At 44.4% G+C, this 13,856-nt stretch overlaps 1 long non-coding RNA gene across 1 annotated transcript in view; it reads left to right on the forward strand.

Moving 5' to 3' along the window:
* LOC122686614 overlaps positions 1–13,856 on the forward strand; it is a 546,075-nt gene that overhangs the window by 443,107 nt on the left and 89,112 nt on the right. Inside the window, exon 8 of the long non-coding RNA XR_006338856.1 lies at positions 8,442–8,691. This is a non-coding gene — a long non-coding RNA (uncharacterized LOC122686614). The remainder of the gene's footprint in view (positions 1–8,441; positions 8,692–13,856) is intronic.

The raw sequence follows: 13,856 nt of genomic DNA on the forward strand, positions 1-13,856 counted from the left end.
CAACCTGCTCCTTCTGGAAGCTGACACAACATGGCTCTAGTTTGGGTAGGACCCGTGGGCTCTTTGGAGGGTATGTAACTTTGAGGTGATGAGAAATGGTTCTCTAATCTCTAAAGCACTATTCCCATGGCACCTTCTTTAAGGGATATGGGTGCTGGACATCAATAAGCAGGGTGCTACAGAAAACCCTGAAATAATCATAAGCAAATGGGAAATAGCCCACAGCATCTTGGGATAAGTGGAGCAATCTGTTCAGATGGCCTGTTGTATAGGGGAGCCTGCAGTCATATAGGCCAGCAGACTGTGAATTCAGTCAGGATGATCTCAGTTGAACCCATAGTTTGGAGTGGCCTAGGGACATTTGAATTATATATATATATATAAATAAAATTGATGAATATTTGCTTTTCCCCGTTACTTTACTAGATGATATTGAATTAACAATCCTTGAGTTGCCTTATAACAATGTCACTCATTACTGTTTATACATAAACTAAATATACTCAATTGAATAATCTTACACTTGACTTCTTTCTATTTATCTTTCTCACTACTAGCAGCTTTTGTATTTTTTCTATTTCTATGGCACGTACAAAGAGTTATTTATGAATACACAGTGAAACAAAGAAATCTGCCTATTCAAGTATGCCTGAAAAATATTGGTCATAGTAATGGCTCCTTTGCATATGTATGTCATATTCTTTTGTGGAAATTGGAAAGTAATTAAGAACAACTTTCATTTGCATTATGGTTACTGTTTCACAGCCCTTTCATAATTCAGTTTTTCTTCTTCAAACTCTGAAATCTGGGTAAAATAGATGTTATTATTCCCATTTTATTAATAAGTGACATAGATCCATTTGACTGGCCTTCCTGGGCAAGAAAACGACTGAGCAAGCCTGGGTCTTAAAACAGAGTGTGAGAAAATCAATTTGATTGATTCATTCAAGAAATATTAAGTGTTTTTACTGTGTGTTTCAAGTACTATTCTGTTAGATGCCCCATAGTGAACAAACAACACTAGAATCCATGCCTTCACAGAGCTCAAATTTTAATGGGTGAGACACATACATTTATTCAAATAAGAGTAAAATATACAGTGTAAAGTGTGGTAATGTGTTCTATGGAGAAAAATGAAGCTGGATTAGGGAGATAGTGTGTGTGTATGTGTGCGTGTGTTGGGGAGAGGGTGCATGGTATTTTAAACCGTTTTCCAGAAAACGTTTCAATGAGAAAAGATCCAAAAGCCTTGAGGGAGTAAGCATGTGGATATGAGGGAAGGACATGCCAGGCAAGAGGTGTAACCAGTGCAGAGCACCAAGGCTTGCCTGCTATGTGAGATAAATGTCCATAGCATGGTCAGTAGGCTAGAAAAAAAAAGATAGAAAGTCACAAGATCAGAGAGGTATGTAGCAATCATTAAATTTTGGTTCCCAACTTTTCAATGATGTATCTTTTTTAAGAGATTTTCTTTGCTATTTCAAGGGAATTTCAAAGTGTGGTGCTAGTGGGAGCAGAGACCTGGAAATGTTAGAAACGGAATTTCCGGGCCTCATTCCAGATTTGGGGCCTTCCCTGGTGGCTCAGAGAGTAAAGAATCTGCCTTCAATGCAGGAAGTTCAGTTCAGTTGTTCAGTCGTGTCTGACTCTTTGGGATCCCATGGACTGCAGCATGCCAGGCCTCCCTGTCCATCACCAACTCCCAGAGATCAGTCAAATTCATGTCCATCGAGTTGGTGATGCCATCCAACCATCTCATCCTCTGTTGTCCCCTTCTCCTCCTGCCTTCAATCTTTCCCAGCATCAGGGTTTTTTCCAATGAGTCAGTTCTTCACATCAGGTGGCCAAAGTATTGGAGTTTCAGCTTCATCATCAGTCCTTCCAATGAATATTCAGGACTGATTTCCTTTAGGATGGACTGGTTTGATCTCCTTGCAGTCCAAGGGACTCTCAAGAGCCTTCTCCAACACCACAGTTCAAAAGCGTCAATTCTTCAGCACTCAGCTTTCTTTGTGGTCCAACTCTCACATCCATACATGACTACTGGAATGCAGGAAACCCAACTTCAATCCCTCAGTTGGGAAGATCCCCTGGAGAAGGGAATGGCAACCCATTCCAGTAGAGGAGACTGTTGGGCTACAGGCCATGGAGTTGCAATGAGTGGGACACAACTGAGCAACTAGCACTTTCACTTTCATCCCAGATTTGCTGAATCAAAAACTTCGGGAGCAAGCCAGAAATTTGTGTTTTATCAATCCCTCATGGGATTCTGCCGCAGGTTAAATTTGAAGAACCAGTTGTTATTGTTCAGTTGCTAAGTCCAGTCCAACTGTTTGCAACCCCATGAACCGCAGCATGCCAGACTTCCCTGTCCTTCACTATTCCCTGAGTTTGTACAGACTCATGTCCATTAGGTCAGTAGTGCCTTTCAGCCATCTCATCCTCTGTCGCACCCTTTTCCTCTTGTCCTCAATCTTTCCCAGCATCAGGATCTTTTCCAGTGAGTTGACTCTTCACATCAGATGGCCAAAGTATTGGAGCTTCAGCTTCAGCACCAGGAAAACCAAATTGTTTACTCAATAGATTTTCAAGGACCTCTCCCTCTGGACTCTACTGGGACCTCCAGCCATATCCTGTCACCCTCCCTCAGGCTCAGCAAGCTCCAGCCACACTGACGGTGCCGCCATGGTGACTCAAGTTCAGACCTGTTCCGTCTCTCTTTCCTGTTTCTCCCTTTCCAAGATGCTTTGCAATTCTGATACCCTCTTTATGAAATCAGATTCAATCATCTAGACCCATCCAAAGCATCTCCCCCTTGGCATTCCCAGAGCTCAGTGTGTTCATAAATGGTACCTCAGTTCATAACATTTATGTGTGAGTTAATTACCCATATGTCTTCCTTCCTTTCTAGACTCTGTGAGGACTGGGGCCATGAGCTTGGGTTGTGTCATCAGTGGCAACATGGTACCTGACCCATAGTGCCTGGAAAATCTATCTTTTTCAAATAGTGTCTGGACTTTTAAATAGTAGAATTAACTTTTTCCATAGTTCCTGGAAAATCTGTGTTATCATTGAATGAATGAAGGAAGGAATTAAGCTATCATCAGCTGCTGCTCTTGCATTAGAAATTCAAGAGCAGTGCTGGCTGAAGGAGATTCCGAGGAAAGCATCTGGCTGAAGGTGGGGGTTTGTACTGAACTATGAGGTGCTCACTGGGGAAGATGGGTTCCAAAGCAGAACCCTGAGCTCTGAGCCAGAGGGGAAGCTAGGACAGTGCTGGACTTCCAGGAGAAACCTGAAAGGCAGGAGCCTGAACTGAAAATGAAAGTCAGGGAGCCCCAGAAGTGATGTTGGTCCAAACTGTCAGGGAGGCGGTCATGCGCAATAGTCATGCTGTGGTGGGGGGTCCAGGGAACTTTCAAATCCAGGATTGAGTCCTGTCTTCCACAGTTAGTTGTGTGACCAGTGCAAACAATTCATTCTTGCCAAAGCTCAGACTCCTTTTATATAAAGTTATAGTACCTAACAATGTGTGCTCAGTCATCTTCAGTCATGTCTGACTTGTTGAGACCCCATGGACTGTAGCCCACCAGGCTCCTCTGTCCATGGGATTCTCCAGGCAAGAATACTGGAGTAGGTTGCCATGCCCTCCTCTAGGGTTCCACCATGCATCTCCTGGCATCTCCGGCATTGCAGGCAGATTCTGTACCACTCAGCCACCAGGGAAGCCTACCTAACAATAGGAGCTAACATTTATTGAGCATTTCTACAGGTTATTTCTTTTAACCTTTGCAATCACTGTGGGAAGTCGGTGCTCAGATTTCCTGATTCACAGCACAGAGACTTGCCAGCCTGCCTGGAGTCATGTGAGGAGATAGAAGGTAGGATGTGGACTTGAGCCCAACAATCTGGCCCTGGGACCAGCTACTTGCCATGCTAGATCATCTCTTTAGGGTCTGCCAGATTATATATGTAAACTCCCCAGCAAGTGACTAAATGACAGTCACATATTTTTGAGGACCAAGCCGGCTTCAAGATGTGAGAGAGAAATAATCCCCGAATATAGGAAAGAACTTTGGAATGAACACCAAATCTCTCCGTGTTTTTGTTTTTGTTTTTTGTTTTTGTTTTTGAATATGCTGTGAGAAGTATATTCTCCCAATTCTGCTGTTTGCCCATTAACCTTTTCTCACCTGATATTCACCTTCCCTGGTGGATCAGGGGTAAAGAATCTGCCTGCCAGTGGGTTCAATCCCTGGGTTGGGAAGATCTCCTCGGGAAAGAAATGGCAACCCACTCCAGTATTCTTGCAGAAATCCCATGGACAGAGGAGCCTGGCAGGCTATAGTCTGTGGCGTTGCAAAAGAATAGGACGTGACTTAGCAACTGAACAACAACAGCACTTGATATTAACCGTATCCTTGCTTCCAAAAAGAAAATTGCTGTTTCAAAGTCAGTAGCCTTAATCCAGTTATGAAGGGTGATGTTTTAGACAACACAGTATTAGCATCTGGTGAAAAGCATTGGAGCCTCCCTCTCTGAACATCCTAGAGAAAGCACACAAGTGGTGAGGTGTGTTGTTTGGTTCTTTTCTGTTTCTGAGAGTGAGATCTCCACCCTGTGGCTTTGATGCACAAGAATACCACCCTTTGGAAGAGTTTCTGGCAGGCTCCTGACATGAGGACAATGCAAAAGGGCTGTGCTAGTCCTAAGGAACAGCCTCTGTTGGGAGAGCTAGGGCAGGCACGTCTCACCAGGCACATTTTCTCTGAGTTCTGCAGACTGAGTGAGTGATTCCCAAGCTGAGAAGGCTTTTCCCAGTAGGTCTAGAGGTCTTCAAGAACACCACTGAACAGACAGCCAGGATCCATCTTTCTGAGGCCGCAGGAAGAACAGCCCCTCCCAGCCAACTTTGTTGGTGAAGGTCTGCACCTTCTCCTCTGGAACTTCAGGAAAGAAGACAGGAATAACCATGGAAGCCATTGTCAGGCTCAGGATCCTAAGCTGACCTCAACTTCCAAGAGCACAGGGTTGCCTCCACTTCTTCAAAGATTCCATTTTAACACCTCGACTTTGGTTGACCATCTACCTGGTGTCCAGTGAGCTTGTCAGGGAGCAGGGTTTGTTCACCTGTGAACCTGGGAAAGTCATGTGTGTTCCCATCTTGATACAGAGTGAAGAATGGGCCTATTGTTAATTGAATCATGTTCCTCAAAAAGATATGTTGAAATCCTTACCTGGCAGTTTCTGTAAATGACCCTTATTTGGAAATAGGGTCTTGAAGATATAATCAGTTTAAGATCAGTTTAATAAGACTGGTGTCATTATAAGAAGGGAGCTTAGACAAAGACAGACATGCCATGTAAAGACACAAAGACATAGCAGGAAGGCAGATGAGGCCACTGCAAATCAAGGAACACCTAGGGTTATGAGATGTGCGAAGAAACTGGGAAAAGTCCTTCCTGAAGGCGCTGAAGGAAGCCTGGCCCTGCCAACACTTTAATCGTGGACTTCTAGACACTAGAACTGTAAGAGAATAAATTTCCATCATTTGAGACAACACAGTTTGTGGCACTTTGTGATACATCCTGAGGGAACTAACACAGGGTCCCATTTGGAAATGAAGGGATAGGTAACTCAGCCTGAGCACGCGGCGTGGTGGGTGTCTCTTTCAGATGTCAGGGTGATGACAGGGCAGGCAGGCACTCTTCCAGAACTGTGAGTGGTGGTAACACCGGGGAGAGTCTTTCCCCTGGTGCAGTGGGCAGTAAGGGTTGTTACTGCTGCCGCCCCCTGCCCCCACAATTCAGCCCAGTGTGCAGCCACCTTCCTGAGCCGAGCTGGGCTGCTTGCTCTTGTGCTTCAGGCTGCCGGCCGCCGCTCTGCTCCTCACCTGGTCAAGAGAACCTGTCATCAGGAACCACAGGGTTCCAGAGAGGCAGCCTGGCCAGTGACCTTCACAACCTCATGACGTAATAATGCTTTAAGCCACTTCCTGGCTGCAGGTCTAAGAGATTCTAGCCCCCGCTGTCTCCTCCCAGCCCAGGGGGCTGAAGTGTGAACAGGCAGCTCACTTTCAGGGATCCCTTTCGTGGTCTCTACAGGATGCATTTTCATCGTCAGTGAAAGGGGAACCCAGCCGTGTCTCAGCAGCACAGAAGTGTTGCCTGGGAACCTGAGATGACTGTTGGGTTTGGCTGTGGGCGCCCCAAGCCTGCTCTGCTGCTGTGAGGATTTCCTTGTTCTCCTTTCCTCCTTCGCTTCGTGATGCTTTAGTTCGGATCCCCTGAAGCAGTTTAGCAGCAAAGAGTGAACGTGCCACTCAGTAAAATGGGTTTCTGGGAACTTCCCCACCAGAACTGATTCCTGAGTACATCAGAGAATTATCCCAAGAGATTTCATAACAAAGCAGTTTCTTTCTCTTTGTCTCCAGCCATCCTCCCTCCAAATGTTTAGGGTTTTGAAAGCATGTCTTTAAAAAGCAAAGGCCTGGAGCAGAGTCGACATCAGTATTTTGCACGCATGGCTCTACAGTCCTCCAAGTCCTTCTGCAAAGTACCCCCAAGCCACATACTGATTAGCCAGACACTGGGGTTGGGATGGAGTTGGGGGTAGGGAGCCTTTCTCTATCTGCAGCTGTGCTTTAACAAAGGCCTAAAGTTGGTGTGTTCTTGGCTCTGTGTGAGAGATTTAATTTCTTGTCTCAATGAGTAAGTGGCCATTCATCTCCTAACAGCAGGCAAGAGAGAGGGTAAACAGGAAGACCCGTGAGCTATATGTCTCCAGGACTGGTGTTGATGTCAGCTGCCATAAACTAACAGACAGAGCTGAGCAACTAATGTCAGAGCTCCATCTCCTGGGTTCCTGTGAGGTGAGGGCCAAGGCTAGGGGACGTTTTTTAAGGATTATTTTACCTGCTCAGATAGACAAGGGGTCTTGATACACTCACTGTTAGAATATGATGGACTGTGGCTGATGGTCCCGATGTCCCATCCTTGAAAGCCATGCTCATGTCAAAGCTACAAAATCCTTTGTTAAGCAGCTCTCAGGTCCAAAGAGTATTTTTCTGGATGGTCAAAGGAAGTTCAGTGGCAAGTGGTTCAAAATCTCAAACATATGAAAACTATTTTCCAATCCTGACCAACTTTACCGTGGCAACAGCTTCCTAATCCCCACAGTCATTCTGCCCCTTCAGTTAATCCTTCAAAATGATGACTTGTCATCTTGCTGGACCTGGCATGAAGGTGGGGTAGTCTCACAATCTAGACAGGATACAAGAAACAGGGAGTCAGAACAGAAGGCCCCTGGGTCTCAGCACGACCCCCATACTGGCAGGACTAATGGAACGAGCGCTACTGGTGGAGACCCAGCTGTGATCTCTGGGGATGCCTTTCCCCTCCCCTCTCTTGGGGTAACATCCTGATGTGTCTATAAATGAAAACTGGCACTTTTTCATTCGATTGGACTTCTCAGCATAAATCGAAACATCAGGAAACAGTTGCATGCTGAGAAAACATTTTTACTAGTAGGACACAAGTTGAGGTCACTTTTTAATATCCGTGATTAGAATTAATTGAGTATGTTGTGTACCGTCTAGAGATTCGCCTTCAAACTGAGCATCACCACGTGATTTCAGTGGCTGCTTTGCTGTTTCATTTATGATCTTTTTTATGCCAAGCAAAGGCAAATGATATCATAGCATTCTGAAAAGGAAGATTTTACAGTAGTTCAGATCAAAAAGGAGAGAGGGGAAATGAATCATTTTGGGGCTTACAGAATATAGGCATGCCGAAATCCAAAGAATTTGTGCTGTGGCAGCCAGTACCATATTTATGTTGGGAGCAGATGTATTATGCAGATTCCATTTTTGCGCAGGCAAACTTGCAGCCATTCATCAGCAAAAAGTGTAGCAGTAAAAGAGCAATGCAGAATTTTCTGTTGATTCTAGCAGTAAGTGGATTAGATATCTACTTAATGCAGCTTTCAATAACACTGCAATGTGAAACTTATCTTCCAGTGAGCAAGCTAGATGGTTGTGGAGTTATCAAGGGACACCTTATTAAAATGTGTATCTCGGGATTGGGAAGAGTTCAGATTTTCTGTGAGGCCTGATTATTCTGAATGAGCAAAACAAAGCTTTAAAATGTTATAGTGTATTTTTGTACAACTTATTTATGCCAAAGGGGTTTGTAATTTAGTTTCATGTTTTTGCAACTTCAAGTCACAAAGAACTTATTGGGGGCAGGGGCAGTCTGTTGAATTTCTTCTCCTTTACAAGGACTCAAATGGGCAGCCTCCAAGATGGCCCCAGCAATCCCAGCTCCGGGTATTCTTGCCTTGTGTAATCAGGTCTCATGTTGTATTATAGTTGGTCAGTGGGACTAACAGAATACTGCAAAGTGATGGGATGTCATTTCTGCTTCTCTCTCTCTCTCTCTCAGATCATTCACTCTGAGGAAGCCAGCTGCCACATCATGAAGACCCTCTGGCTCTTCTATGAAGAAACTCCCATGACAAGGATCTAAGGCCTCGTGCCAAAAGCCATGAAAGGGAGCATCTTGGAGCTGATCCTCTAGACCCAGTCTTCAGGGGACTGCAGACTGCAAGGCAACAGCTTAACTGGGAGGCCCTGAATTGGAACCACCCAACTACCCAACTGTGCTGCTCTGGGATCCCTGACCCTCAGAGACTGTAAGTGTTTGTTATTTTAAGCTATTGGTTATGTGGTAGCAGATATCTGATGTAGGCGCCTGTGTATAACTAGTGACTGAGAAGCACTATGAAACGTCACTTCCTGAATTCAGGCAGTAGATGTGTTTACTGCTTAGTCACTGACCATAAGCATTATTTTTTTAAATGGTATCAGCCTCATCTCTTAGGGTGAGCTCATTAGTGACATTCATCCATGTTCATGTAATCTCCCAAAAAATATACATAGGAACAAAGTCAACATTTAACATTGTCATTCTTTGCTATTGCTGTGGATCATCCCATTGCTGGTTCACCTTGATGAGGAACAAATACCTGGTATATCTCCTGGTTCGTCTGTCCATTCCCACTTCTCATTTTATTCAGCTACAGAGTAGGGCTGCAGATTTCATTCATACTTTAGCTATAATATGCAGAGACTATGTAGCTCTTTTTTTTTTCCTGTAACTAATCTGGTTTTGTTGCCACTAATTACTTGGGGAACAACAAGCCAATACAATTAGCAACAAACTAATACTTTGGATTCTGATTTGCAGTCTTAAAAAGGCACCTTCAGCTCAGTCTTTTAGGAAAAGAACCCCAACACTATTTATCTGTCAGATTTGTGTCATCTGCTTAGCACCTGGTTTCATTTTAAAAAGTCATCTGGGTAAGTGGTAAGAATGGTGAGACTTACAAGATCTCATGGTGGAAGCAAAATCAGGGTCCTCAGACGTGGTGTCCTTTGGCTCCCTGGCTTCTGGAATAATGTCTTGGATGCTGTGAACCTCTGTGGCTACATTCTGGCTGTTGTTTCTCCCTCTTTGTCAATGCCCATCATACTCTGCAGGACACTTAGCCTCCAACTGTTCTCCCAGGGGTGCTAGGAAGCCTTTTGAATTCTGAGGGTGACTCTCATTTTGCTCCCGTCTAGGCCAAAGCCCTCAACCCAGAGCCACCTGGCCCCAGGGAGGGTGATGCTCTGCGCATGGACCTCAGCCAGATTCTCAGTATACTTGGGTCTCTTCTGTGCTGTTTGGAACCAAGAGTGGTTCAGGGAAGCTGAAGCTTAGGCCTGTCTCCCCCTAACTTTGCCAAACAACCAAGCTGATTTTGTTGCGACTGTGTACAGGCTGGTATAGTCCCAGGAGCCCCTATCTGTCCTCAGCCTGAATGTTGATGGTCTGATGTGTGATACTCACACCAGGCTAGGCTGAAGCCCAGATAAGACAGGCAATGTCTGTTGCACAATGAAATGGTCACACAGTGTAATGGTCTTCCCCTCCTCCCTTTCTTTGTCCCTGGTCTCCTCTTTCCTTCGGGTTCCCACCGCCTTCTGTGTAAGGCCTTTCATCCGCAGTAGAACCATAAGCTTTATTGACTTGCTCCTCTAGTCACAACATAGCTAGTAGGATTATTTTCTTTATACCATGGAAGAAGAAATGTAAGGAATAAAGCGATTTAGAGTATTAGTAAAGCTTTATGTTGCTAAAAGTTCCTACATTGTCAGAAACCAAGTACAACCTCAATCTTCCCCTGTTCATTTCTGAAACAAATCTTGATTTCCTGTGCAGGTGGTTGTCTCAGGCCAAGGTGGGTGAAGATTGTGAACTCAGAAAGGCAAAGAAAAATCCACACTCATAAATTTCAAAATATTACCTTATTATATCTGTCTCTGTTATTATTTTTCAATATCAGTTACCCATTCACAGATTACAATCTGCAAAATGGAGACAGGGTCACTTGGTTTTCTTTTGATGCTCTTCCATTTGTCTTCTAACTGCCTTGGAAAATGCTTGTGAGTCTCCTTCTTGTGTTCCCCTCCAGACACACAGGCCATCCCATTTTCCATAGGCACTAGAGCGTCAGTTTGTCGTGTTCACTTGAGCTGACGAGCAGTGAGGCTGACTTTGTGCTCTTGGACCGTGGAACGCCTGCATGATACATGTGGTGCCCTCAGGAGAACAGCATAGTGGGTCATCAGGGACACTCAGTGCGTCTGTGAAGCCTGGTCTGGGTCTCTTCCACATTCCTGCTCACACCTCCCTACTCAGCTGCAGGAGATGAAGTGAGCCCAGCCAAGCCAGTAAGTTCTACCTCCGAGGATCCTTGTAGTGTCAGTAACTCACTTTCCCTTGAGGCTCTCAGCCGCACAGAGCCACCCACCACCCAGCAGTTCCCCTTGTATTTAACATGACTCTTGTATGTTTCTGAACTTAAAATCAGACCTGCTTATACCTTCCAGATGTCACCAGGTCTCTTCCAATCACTTTCACTTTAAATCAAACTACATGTGACTGAAAGAAACCTTTATCACATTCTTTAATTGCTTCCATATCAGCGACTTGAGCTGCAATCCTGGTCTGGTTCATACAGCCTTCTTCTATCAGAATCCTCAGGCTTTGGGCAACTCACTGCCATGCCTGCAGCATCTATCTTTCCTTTTTGTAGGTGACAGTGCTTAGTGTCTGCTCCTACTTTCATTTAACGATGACTTTAGGGGACGTATTCTCTGAAGGAGACATTAACATTTGCATTAGTCAGCTCCAGGCTTGTCTGCCATGCTGGTAAATGGTCACCAACAGTTACTGACCACCTACTGTACCTGAGGTCACTCCCTTATAAGTGTTATTTCACCTAGTCTTCACTGAAAACTCTAGTTATTATTTCCTCTCCATTTTATAGATGAGAAAACTGAGGCTTGGATAGGGTAGTTAAGCAAATCACCCATGCTCACAGTCACTGAATGGCAGTTTCTCGTACCAAAGACTGTTTGTCTCCAGTCTGCTTAGTTGATGTCGAGATCTGCTCCTCCCTGCTCTGCTTACTTGATGTCGAGATCTCAAGATTTTGTCAGACACATGTCTTATAAAAACAGCGAATTAAAAAGGAGCCAGCTTCCTGGAGAGCTCCAGGTGGATGTCTTCCAGGTAACTTTGCGTCAGATTATTGCATGTGAACCCATCCAGGTCCATCCTAAGCCTACTCAGGGCCCTGAAAATGAGCAGCAGTGTTGGTCTCTGGGTCTTTGAAAGCCCTGATTCCTGGGGCAAGAGCCTATGGAAGCATCTACCAGAAAATGCCTGCTGTGTGCCTTGTCCCAGTGGGTATCTTACCTTCGGAGACTCATTCCCAACAGGAGTGAACTTTTTGAGAACAACTTCTTCATATGACAGCTCAGCATAAGCAACGCTGTAGAGACTGGGTGTGGCAGGCTGGTGGCCCTTCATCCCTCCTTCTCCTAGATTGCCATTCCTATGCTTGGCAGCTTTTTCTAGTTTGCTCCTTTTGGCTAAAAAGAAGTATTTGAAGGCAGCAGGGAGGAGGGAGGGAGAGCTGGGTGTTGAACAGAAAGTGATGATGAGTGAGGAGATGAGGGCAGAGCATTTTCGTTCCTCTGCTGACCCAAGAGATGGGCTCTGACTCTTGAGAAGCTATAAGGACCGGTTGACAAGGACCCAGAATCACTCCATAAAGGCCCAGGTAACATGAGATTGCACGGAATTCATGAGAAGAAACATTCTTGTGTTTCTGTGCAGAACACAGTGACTGCAACCACAGAGCTCTGGGAGATTTCGAAGGTGAAGACGCTGGCCATTCCACTGGAGCTCCGTATAGGATGGAGCAGCAGCAGGAAGGGGAGGTGGCTGCCCCACAAAATCTGTGGGCAGCAGCTTAAGTGATGGGACCAGAGAGTAAGAGAGTGAGTATCCTGGGACCTCCTAATAACTGCTGAGGACATGATGAGAGATGAAGGTGAAGTCAGAATTATGCTGGTGGGGAATTTAAACTGGCTAAACTGTGCAGTTGCTGCTGAGTCTGTAATCTGGTCAGGAAGCTAGAGTGGCAGGTGGACATTCAAGTTTATACATCTTCACAGCAATTACAAATATGGCTGGGGTACAACAGCAGTGCTAGCCGCCTCTTCTCAATCGGTTATTGATAGAATCCTGTATTCCCAACATCTTGACAAGCATTTCCCACTGAATCCTTTTGTCCTTTGTAGACCTGGATTCTGCTGGAACTTTTTTTCTTCTACGTTAATCCACAAACCATGGAGATCCATGCTGTGTTGACCAATGTCAAAGCTTGGAACTCATATAATAATGAAAAGGACTTTTTTCTATGGTGGCTTAAACTGATTTCTCCCATATAAGAGCTTTCTTTCTCGCAGTACATCATGCACATCTCATCAACTACATCGTGTTTGCATCTCTTGTTTCTCATGGCTAATTTCCAAGATTGAATACATGATAGGAAGACTGGGGAGTGGCTCTTCTTCACCGTAATAGTTGGGCTGGTGCTTTCAGCTCATATACCTGTGAGTATTGTTCATGGCTGCCAGGGAAGGAGCCATGAAAAATACTTGCCTTCCCTTTTCTCAACCTTTGATTGAGAAAAGATGAGCAGCTAGGTTATGAATTAGTTGGCAATATCTGCTTTATTTTTCAGAAGCTGTTTCATCTATTGTTGGTTCTGTATGCCACAAACACCCTTTCTCCCCCTTCACACTCCCAAGTTATATGAAATATATACGCTCCATGGAAAGAAAGAAGTATGCACCTTATTTCATCCTACTTATATATGGATTATGCTACAAGTGTTTGTGGAAAACAAAGTACCAATTCCAAGTGGTAGTCAGCTTTACAACTCCATCTAAGGGGACAGTTTCTCTAGCCCAGCACTTTAAAACAGAAATGGGCATCACTTATTTATTAACTTGAGTTGCATGCACTCTAGGTTAATTTGATAAAAAAAGGAGTTTAGATTAAACAAGGACAGTAATAAATATTTCCCCACTTACCTTCATCATAGACATTTTGATTATAGAAATGGTTTATCCACAAATGCAGTTTGGTTATCATTTCTTTTCCTGTCTTGGATACTGGATCCCATAAACCATGAAGTTCCCAGATTGCTTTTGCAGCTATTGGATTATTTTAAACAAAAAAGGAAACAGCCACAGAATAATTGAATCAATCTTGTTAAATAGACATAGCTCCAAGCCAGAACCCTAGGCATTTATTTTATTCTATATTTTTCTTCTAGAAAGACTCCATGGCTTTTCCTGGGAACTATTTCAGTTTTTTTCCCCCCTGTTTCTAAATTTGTTATGCAGTCAAGATAGTCTACTTTATCTTTACATTTTATATCCTGAGAATTCATGC

This window comes from Cervus elaphus, chromosome 30 (genome assembly GCF_910594005.1).
Source record: "Cervus elaphus chromosome 30, mCerEla1.1, whole genome shotgun sequence".
Lineage (NCBI taxonomy): Eukaryota > Metazoa > Chordata > Mammalia > Artiodactyla > Cervidae > Cervus > Cervus elaphus.